This window comes from Arvicanthis niloticus, chromosome 2, assembly GCF_011762505.2.
Source record: "Arvicanthis niloticus isolate mArvNil1 chromosome 2, mArvNil1.pat.X, whole genome shotgun sequence".
Classification (NCBI taxonomy): Eukaryota; Metazoa; Chordata; class Mammalia; order Rodentia; family Muridae; genus Arvicanthis; species Arvicanthis niloticus.
The window spans coordinates 134,064,527-134,073,176 of NC_047659.1; the positions used below are offsets into that span (position 1 = coordinate 134,064,527).

General features: G+C 49.1%; 1 long non-coding RNA gene across 5 annotated transcripts; it reads left to right on the top strand.

Moving 5' to 3' along the window:
* The first annotated feature begins 1 nt into the window (after nt 1).
* Nucleotides 2-7,799, top strand: LOC143441499 (uncharacterized). 5 transcript variants are annotated; one of them, XR_013108981.1, is made up of 4 exons: nt 2-5,022; nt 5,422-6,383; nt 6,642-6,750; nt 7,691-7,794. It is a non-coding gene; the product is annotated as an uncharacterized LOC143441499 (long non-coding RNA). The 5 variants fall into 5 exon arrangements; XR_013108979.1 differs by having other exon boundaries at nt 6,642-7,799; XR_013108977.1 differs by lacking the exons at nt 6,642-6,750; nt 7,691-7,794 and having other exon boundaries at nt 5,422-6,570.
* Nucleotides 7,800-8,650: the final 851 nt, after the last annotated feature.

Here is an 8,650-nt window from a genome sequence, read left to right on the forward strand (position 1 = left end):
GGGGGCCGGGGACTACTTTTTCTTATGGCGGATGGCTACACGGGAAGTGGGGGTGACGTCACGCAGGTCCCATGTCGGCTCTCAGGACAAGGCGCGGCGGAGTCGCCCGGCTCCGGTGGGCGTGGCTCCCAGCGTCTAGCCACACCTCCAGGGGTCGCTTAGGGAACTGTCGCTACCTAGGACGGCGTAGAGGTGTCCAGAGGGGAGGAAACGTCAGTCATTTCCCTGGTTTTTCACCTATAGGTTAAAGCTCCACTCGAGCCCGATCGGATCCTCCCGGCTTAGGTTTGCTGTGCCGTGTGGAGGGAGCGTATACAGATGGGAAAACCGAGGTTTGAGGACAGGAAAGGCTGGTTCGGAATCACAACTAAGGGGATTTGGGGGATGGGGTAATGGCGGAAGTCGGGGAAACTCTTTTTTGAAAAAGAGTTAATGCTTGGATCATGGTGCATTTCTATTTCTTAACATCATTAGGACTGGAGGTCCAGACACCCAGCTGTCTTCTGGTCATTGTAGATCCTCTGTAGGTGTGTTTAGAAGTTGGGGGATTAGCTCAGTGGCAAACATGAGGCCCTGGATTCGATTCCTAGCATACACACGCGCTCACAGACGCGCGCGCGCGCACGCACGCAGTGTTGGGTATTTTTAGAAGCCTGCAGTCCTTGGGCCCAGTGTGGTGGCTCATGCTTTTAATCCAGCACTCGGGAGAGGCAGGCTAACCTCACTTGAGTTCACATAGAGCAGCTGGGGCTACGTACTGAATTTTTCCCAGAATCCACATGGTAAAAGGAGAGAACCGTCTCTTCCAAGCTGTCCTCCCACCTCCACACGCTTTTTATGGCATACAATAAATAAATTGACATACAATAAATAAATGCTTAAAGTCGGCAGTGGTGGTGTACACCTTTAAGTCCTAGCACTTGAGAGGCAGGCGGATTTTTGTGAGTTTGAGGCCAACCTCCTCTACATAGTTCCAGGACAGCCAGGGCTACATAGACCCTATCTCAAAAGAAAACGAACCAAAAAAAGAAAAAGAAAAGAGCCAGGGAGTGGTGACACACACTTAAACTCAGAACTGGAGAGGCAGAAACAGGTGGATCTCTGTGAGTTCAAGGCCAGCCTGGTCTACAGAGCTAGTTCCAGGACAGCCAGGGCTACACAGAGAAACCATATTCTTCAAAAAAAGGAAGAGGAGAAGAAAAAGCAATGCAGTGAGGACAAGCTGCTCTGAGTTAATTACCAGCACCTGTCCATGAGGGTGCCCACGCTCTTGTCACAGAAACTCCTCCCTTCTCATTGAGAGGCGGGCTTTGAGGTTCTAGAAGCTCTTCCAAGTTCTAGTTAGCTTGTTCTGCCTTCTACGTGTGGATTAGGATGTAAGTTTTTTTTTTTTAATTTATTTCTTTTATATATATGAGGACACACTGTAGCTGTCAAATACATCAGAAGAAGACATCGGATCCCAGATGATTGTGAGCCACCATGTGGTTGCTGGGAATTGAACTCAGGACCTCTGGAAGAGCAGTCAGTGCTCTTAACCACTGAGCCATCTCTCCAGCCCAAGATGTAAGTTTTTAAGCTACTAGGCCAGCTTCATGCCTTCCTGCCTGCGGCCATGCTCCTGGCCAGGATGATCATGGACTCTTAACCCTCTGGAACCATGAGCCTGAATAATTCATTTCTTTTATAAGTTGCCTTGGTCATGGTGTCTCTTCACAGCAATAGAAATGTGTCTAAGATATTTTGTTTTTTTGGTTTTTGTTTGTTTATTATTGTTGTTACTGGTAGTATATCTGCAGTAACCAAGACGTTTAAGGTTGCTGACCCTCAGTGCCCTGCCATGTTGCTGTCAGTGTGTGTATTCAGTAATGTCTCTTCTAGTAAGTTCATTTTACAAAGAAAAATCAATTCCAGTATAGCCTTTGAGCCCTGCTTTGGGATATCTTTTTGCTGTGATTAAATATTATGATCAAAAGCAATTTGAGAAGGGTTTATTTTGTTTCTCCTCCATTTCAGGTTCATCCTTAAAGGAAGTGAGGACAGGAACTCAAGCTGGGCAGGAACCTGGAGGCAGGAGCTGATGCAGAGGCCATGGAGGGTGCTGCTTACTGGCTTGCACCTCCTGGCTTGCTCAGTCTGCTTTCTTACAGAACCCAGGACCACCAGCCCAGGGCGGCATCACTCACAATGGGCTGGACCCTCCTACTTTAATCACTAAATTGTTGTACTGGCTTACTTACCAACAGCCCAGTCATATGGAGGCTCTCTCCTCTCTGACTGTAGTTTTTATAAGTTGACATAAAACTAACTAGCACACACCCCAAGTCTGAACGCTGTCAGTAACAGCTGAAGGAGAGGATGACTGCATTCGGATCATGTCAGAGGTTTTTGTCCACAGTCAGACGTTTCTGCTTTGGGGTCTGGGACGTTTGTAAAGGACCAATCACATCATGGTTGGTAGAGAGGAGGGCGTGGAACAGGGACAAAGTAATACTGTACCTTCAAAGGCATGCCTCCAGTGACTTTCTTTGAAGAAGGTACTCCCTAGTAGCCACTCCGCTATGAATTCATTGACGAATTTAGCATCTCATAATCCAGTCACTTCTCAGTCATACCACCAGCTGGGAACCAAGCCTTCAGTACAAACTATTTGGGGAGAGACTTTATGCCCGGTTCATAGCAAAAGGTTCTCTTCCATGTAAAGAGAAGAAACCTGAGGATAAAGAGAGACTTCTCCAGGGTCTGAGAGGGAGCTGTGCTGGTTTGACTTCTCCAGGGTCTGAGAGGGAGCTGTGCTGGTTTGAATGAGAATGGTCCCGTGGCCTCGTATATTTGAATGCTTAAATCACCAGAGCGTGGAACTGCTTGAGAATTAGAGGGGTTAGAAAGTGTGGCCTTGTTGGAGAAAGCATGTCACTGGGAATGGGCTCTTGAGTTTTCAGAAGTCCAAGCCAGGCCCATGTCTCTCTGGCTCTCTGCCTGCAGATAAGGCTACAGCTCTCAGATAGATCGCCAGAGCTGTGCTCCCCACTGTGTTGATAATGGACTAAATCTCTGAAACTCGTAAGCAAGCCCCCACTAAAATGTTTTCTCTTGTAATAGTTTCCTTGGTCGTGGTGTCTCTAAACAGCAGTAGGACAGTGCTAAGGTCTATGGTGAGCTAACAACATTAGCCTCTGATTTGGCCGGAGACAGATGAGGTGTGGGTGTTGGCACCTGTTTCTTTAGGTCAGGGTTTAAGGGAGGGCACAAATTAGCCCTTCTTGGGACTCCAACTTTAAAAAACAGGAAAACTCAGAGAACAGAGAGGGAGGTGGGAATGATAGTGCCCTGGGGCCCCGACGTTAGCCCCATGCACAGCAGCCTTGAGTCAGCAATTAACTGACCTGACTGATGACACGGTGTAGAAAACGTAGAAAACCAAGAATCAGGAAGTCGTCTCCTGAGATCTGTGAATTGGGGAAACTTAAAGTGAGATGAAGGAGCCTCTCACAGTCTGGCTCCCAAGACTGTAGGAGTCGGGGCAGGTGGGATTCCTGATTGTCATGGGAATGGAAAACTAAGTTAAGTACCCACCTCTTCTTGAGACAAGACTGCATACCCTGAGGAAACTCAAAGAAAACCAGTCCCGGATGGGCTGACCAGATAGACTGGCTGGTGTGAACCATGTGAATGCTTGGTCACCACCACCTGAGGTCCCGTGAATGTCACGATTGAAAGATAACAGGAAGGACAGACACTACTAAGAACATGAGACACTCGGGGGGGGGGGGGTTCAATATGTAGTTTGCTTGGCCTGGTAAAGCTGTGTTCACAGGTGACTTAAGTTCATTCAACAGGGACTGATGTGGAACTTTAGTGGCTGTGCTGAGCCCAGGGTGGGCGTGACCTTTACAAGGTAGGCAGGGCTCTAGCGGGGCCGAATGATTCAAACCAGCCTGTAAATTGATTCATAAGTTCTAAAGCTATTAGGAGTTGGTGAGAGAGTAGCAACTGGACAAGGGTCTGGGTGCTAAGTCAGAAGCAGGGAGGCAGCCTTGGAGCGAGGCTAGTGTTCCTGCTGCACCTCCACCCCCAAAAAAAGAAAGGAAGTGAAGTACTGAGTCTGTGAGGTTTCTGAAAGCTTTTATACCTGAGCAACAGTTTACCAAAGAAGGAGTGGGCACTAGCAGGGTACAGGAGAGAATCATTCGCTTCTAGAACTGGTCGCTTACTTCTCTTAGATATGCTCTGTACATTTGTCCCATGGAAGAAAGTGTACCAGGAATGGCGATTGTCTGTCAGTCTTGGCCCTTTCTGCAGGCAGATGTGGATGAAGACAGGGTCTCACCACATAGCCTTTGCTGGCCCGGAACTCACAGAGACACCTGCCTCCTCCCTGGTGCTGGGATTAAAAGTACTCACTGCCAAACCCAGTGCTTGCTCCCTTTTGGTCTTGTTCTAGGCTGAGTAATGTCAGACAGCCCCCAGCAAGCCCAGTGGGTATGGTGGGGGGGGGAGCTATGGCCCCACAACTGTCCATCAGGATGAAAAGGAGGATGGTTTTGTGGAGAGTGACATCAGACTACAGAGAGCTGGACAGGTAGTGACACCCTGCAACTACTAGCACTGCCTTTTTGATGAAATGGTTGGTACAAGGGCTGAGAGATGGCTCCACAGCAGAGGAGAGCACTGCCTGCTCTTCCAGAGGACCCAGGTTCAATCCCCAGCAACCATACTGCAGCTCGCTGACTTTTGCAGTTCCAGGAGATCTGACACCCTCTTCTGGCCTCTTGGGACACAGCACAGACATGATGCTGAAACATACATGCAGGTAAAACACTTCTATGCATAAACATTTTTAATAATTTTGACTATGTGCATTAGTGTTTTATTTGCATGTAGGTCTGTGTGAAGGTGTCAGATCTTGGAGTTACAGACAGTTGTGAGCTGCTGTGTGGTTGCTGGGAATTGAACCCAGGACCTCTGGAAGAGCAGTCAGTGTTCTTAACCACTGAGCCATCTCTCCAGCCCTATCCACAGGTATTTTTTAAAAAGAAACAGTTGATACAAGTGTTGGTGGTTTTTTTTTTTTTTTTCTTGCTGCATCGGGCCTTGCTAGTGTTTCTCTTTTAGAATCCCATTAGGGCCGGACAGTGGTGGCGAACGCCTTTAATCCCAGCACTTGGGAGGCAGAGGCAGGCGGATTTCTGAGTTCGAGGCCAGCCTGGTCTACAGAGTGAGTTCCAGGACAGCCAGAACTACACAGAGAAACCCTGTCTCGAAAAACCAAAAAAAAAAAAAAAAAAAAGATAGAATCCCATTAGGTGCCAAAGACGAATTATCATTTTCCTGGAACAGATGGTAAAGAGCCTTCAGAGCCCCAGCCCATCCTCTGTAGAAAGAGTTTAGTACACAGTGCTAACCCTGAGTGTCTTACAGATCTGGGAGAATGCCTGGAAGAACAAAGTCAACAGAAGAATGACTGCAGGCACGCTCATGGCTGGGGAAAGACACTCCCAAAAGACATCTACTGTTGAGTGGAAACCCCTGTGCCAGGGTGGGCTACTTCTGTACATTTCTGGACATGGAGTCCTCTGAGGCCTCCAAAACCATAAAAGCTGATGTCATGTCCTGGATAGTTTTTTTTGTCAACACAAGATAATGTCATTTGAGAGGAGGGAACCTCAATTAATGAAATGTCTCCATGACACTGGGCTCTACGAACGGGGCATTTTCTTAATCAGTGATAGATTGGGGGAAGGGCCCAGCCCATTGTGTATGGAGCCATCCCTGGGCTGGTGGTCCTAAGTTCTATCAGAAAGCAGATTGAGCAAGCTAGAGCAACCACCTCTCCATGGCCTCTGCATCAGTTCCTGCCTCAAAGTTCCTGCCCTGTTTGAGTTCCTGCTCTGACCTGTATGTATGTATGTATATATGTATATATGTATGTATGTATGTCCTTATTTATGAGAACTCTGCCACATGTACACCCACATGTCAAAAGAGGGCATCAGATCCCCTTATAGACAGTCGCCAGCCACTGTGTGGTTGCTGGGAATTGAACTCAGGACCCCAGGAAGAGCAGCCAGTGCTCCTCACCGTTGAACCATCTCACAGCCTCTGGCCTGACTTTCTTTGATGATGAATAGCAATGTGGAAGTGTAAAGCCAAATAAACCTCCTCCAAATTGTTTTTGGTTACGGTGTTCCATTTCATCACAGCAAGAGAAATCGCGATGAACAGACCCTGCTATTGTGCATGCCAGAATGAGATGTGAGACCCTGCTGCTAAAGACCTCTCTTGTTTTGGATGCAAGTCATTGGACCTTATAAGGCTCAGGAAACAAAACTCATAAGATCCAGGAAGCTCAAAGTCAAAAGACTCTTGATACCCCTACTAAGGTATACAAATCCCGAGTAACTGGGGAGAGGCGTCTCCAGCAGAGCTGCCTGCAAGCTGGGCTGGAGCTCTGATGGCTCAGCCTTTGTGAATCATCCATGTTGGGGTGGGCTTCGGGGAGACAACCGCCTTGGAGTTACCCATAGCAACCCCAATAAACTCGGGGTGAACTTGGTTTGCCAAGATAGACTTGAGTAGAGCTGCTTCTTTGTTCTGCTGTCCATATGTGGGGTGAACAGATGTCGGTTCGTGTCTCCTAGGAGAACGCACCCAACATCTGGTCTAGTGGAAGTGCCTGTGGCTCCAGGTCAGATTCTCTGCAGGAGATGCTTGTGCTGGTCCAACAGGAGTTTACTGAGTCCTCGACAGGTACCAGGGATTGCAGGTGCATTGTGAGCTGCGGGTCACTAGATACTCCTCACATGGCTGTGGCACCTAAGGAAACTGGCCCAGGGGGTGCAAGATGGTCAGAGTTGCACATGTGGGAGTTCGCCCTGTGGAGTTCCAGTCATCTCACTCTCATTCAGTGCCCCTTCCTTTGCCCAAGACACCACAGGGGAGGCCAGGCAGGCGCACTGTAGCTAGTCACCCACTATTTCTCTCCAGGCCACTAGGGTTGAGCTAAACCTGCTGTTAAAGACCTATTTATAGACCCAAACTACACTCCTGCTTGGGATAATGAGCCCCTAGGGTCGACTCCCTGTGGTGTGAAATGAAGGCTTCTTTTGGTTTGTCCTGAGTCTTTCAGCACTGGAGGGAGGTGGGCTTGTGGGGAAGGGGCCTCAGGATCAGAGTCCTTGGATTCAGAAAAAGGGCTGAGGTTCAACAGTTGTATATGATGGCAATTCCTGAAGGCAGCTGGTGACACAGAGGCAAACATTTGTAGGACCTTGAAAGGCAGCCTGGTATCTGGTTGAGCACAGGCTAGAAACCCCAGTGACCCCAGGTGATCTTGAGAGACCCCAGGTGACCCTAAGGAGTGGCAGGAGTTTCACCATGCCCTCAGACTCCAGACACAGTCCTCCATAGGTTTGTGTCCTTCAGTCATGTAGGGCAACACCCCCTAGCCCTTCCACAGGTAGAGGGTGGTCACATAGCCTCAAGACAGAACTCCATTTAAATGAGGTATCTAAAGGCCAGAAAGCCTTAGCCAATTAAGCTTTTCTTCCCAGACCCTCCTCCCTGCGAAAGGTATTTAGGCTCAGGCCCGCCCTGAGAAATGGCAGTACTGTTTCTCATCTACTTTCTGCCATAAGCATCTTAAGAACATGGACTGCTTCTTTCATCGGGATCTGCCGTGATCCTACAGATCCTACAGAGCCGTCTAACCTCCAGCAGAAGACCTTTCTGCATTCCCAGCCACAGCAACCACCAACCCAAGCCAGCAGCCTGCAACCAAGCCAACTCAAACCGCCGCCAAGAACCCCCCTCCCCACCCCACCCCGGACGCTGTGGAGCTTCTCTCCCCCTCTCCCCTTCAGCCGTGAGCCAGTCTAGGCTGTGGGCCCCACCCCAGCTTTCAGCGGCACCTAGGTGCACAAGAGCCTGAGAACCAGACAGTCCCCGGCTGCCCTGCAGGCCCAGGGACCCCCGAGCCAGCTCCGACTCCCGTGGGACCTCAGACTGTGCTCCCCAATCCCGGAGCGGTGTCCCCAAGGCTTCAAATAGCCGGACTCCTGCCCTGGCTGGTGAGAGTGCAGTCAAACTTCCCGCGCCCATCCTGCCTCCCACTTTACCCAATAAATATTTCTCCTGACAGCAAGAAGACAGGTGACAGAGGCAAAACCTGTATTTGTCTCTATTCTGTCTATTGCCTGGGGTGTCCTCAACATTTAGTGAAGTGTGTAGGCTCAGGAGACACTAAATATCTTTTATATGAATGAACAAATAATTACTACTATATAACACACACACACATATATTTGAGCCTTGGCTGGCCCCTAACTATGTAGAACAGGCTGGCCCAGAACTGGAATTTCTCTGTGGTGGACTTAATATAATAAGTGAATTATAAGTTCTCTTGTGCCTATATCTGTCACAGTTTGTGTCATACTGTGACACTGCCAGTGAACCCCCTTCCCCCCCCCACCCTCCCCACCCCCAGTGTCTCCAGCAGACTGAGCTAGACCTGGGCTGGCTTTATTTTTCTGATCCCCAGAGTTTGTTGTTGTTGTTGAGACAGGGTCTCATGAAGCCCAGGCTGGTCGTAAGTTCTTTACATAGCCAAGGATGGCCTTGAACCTTTGTCTTGCCTGTGCCTTCTGAGTTC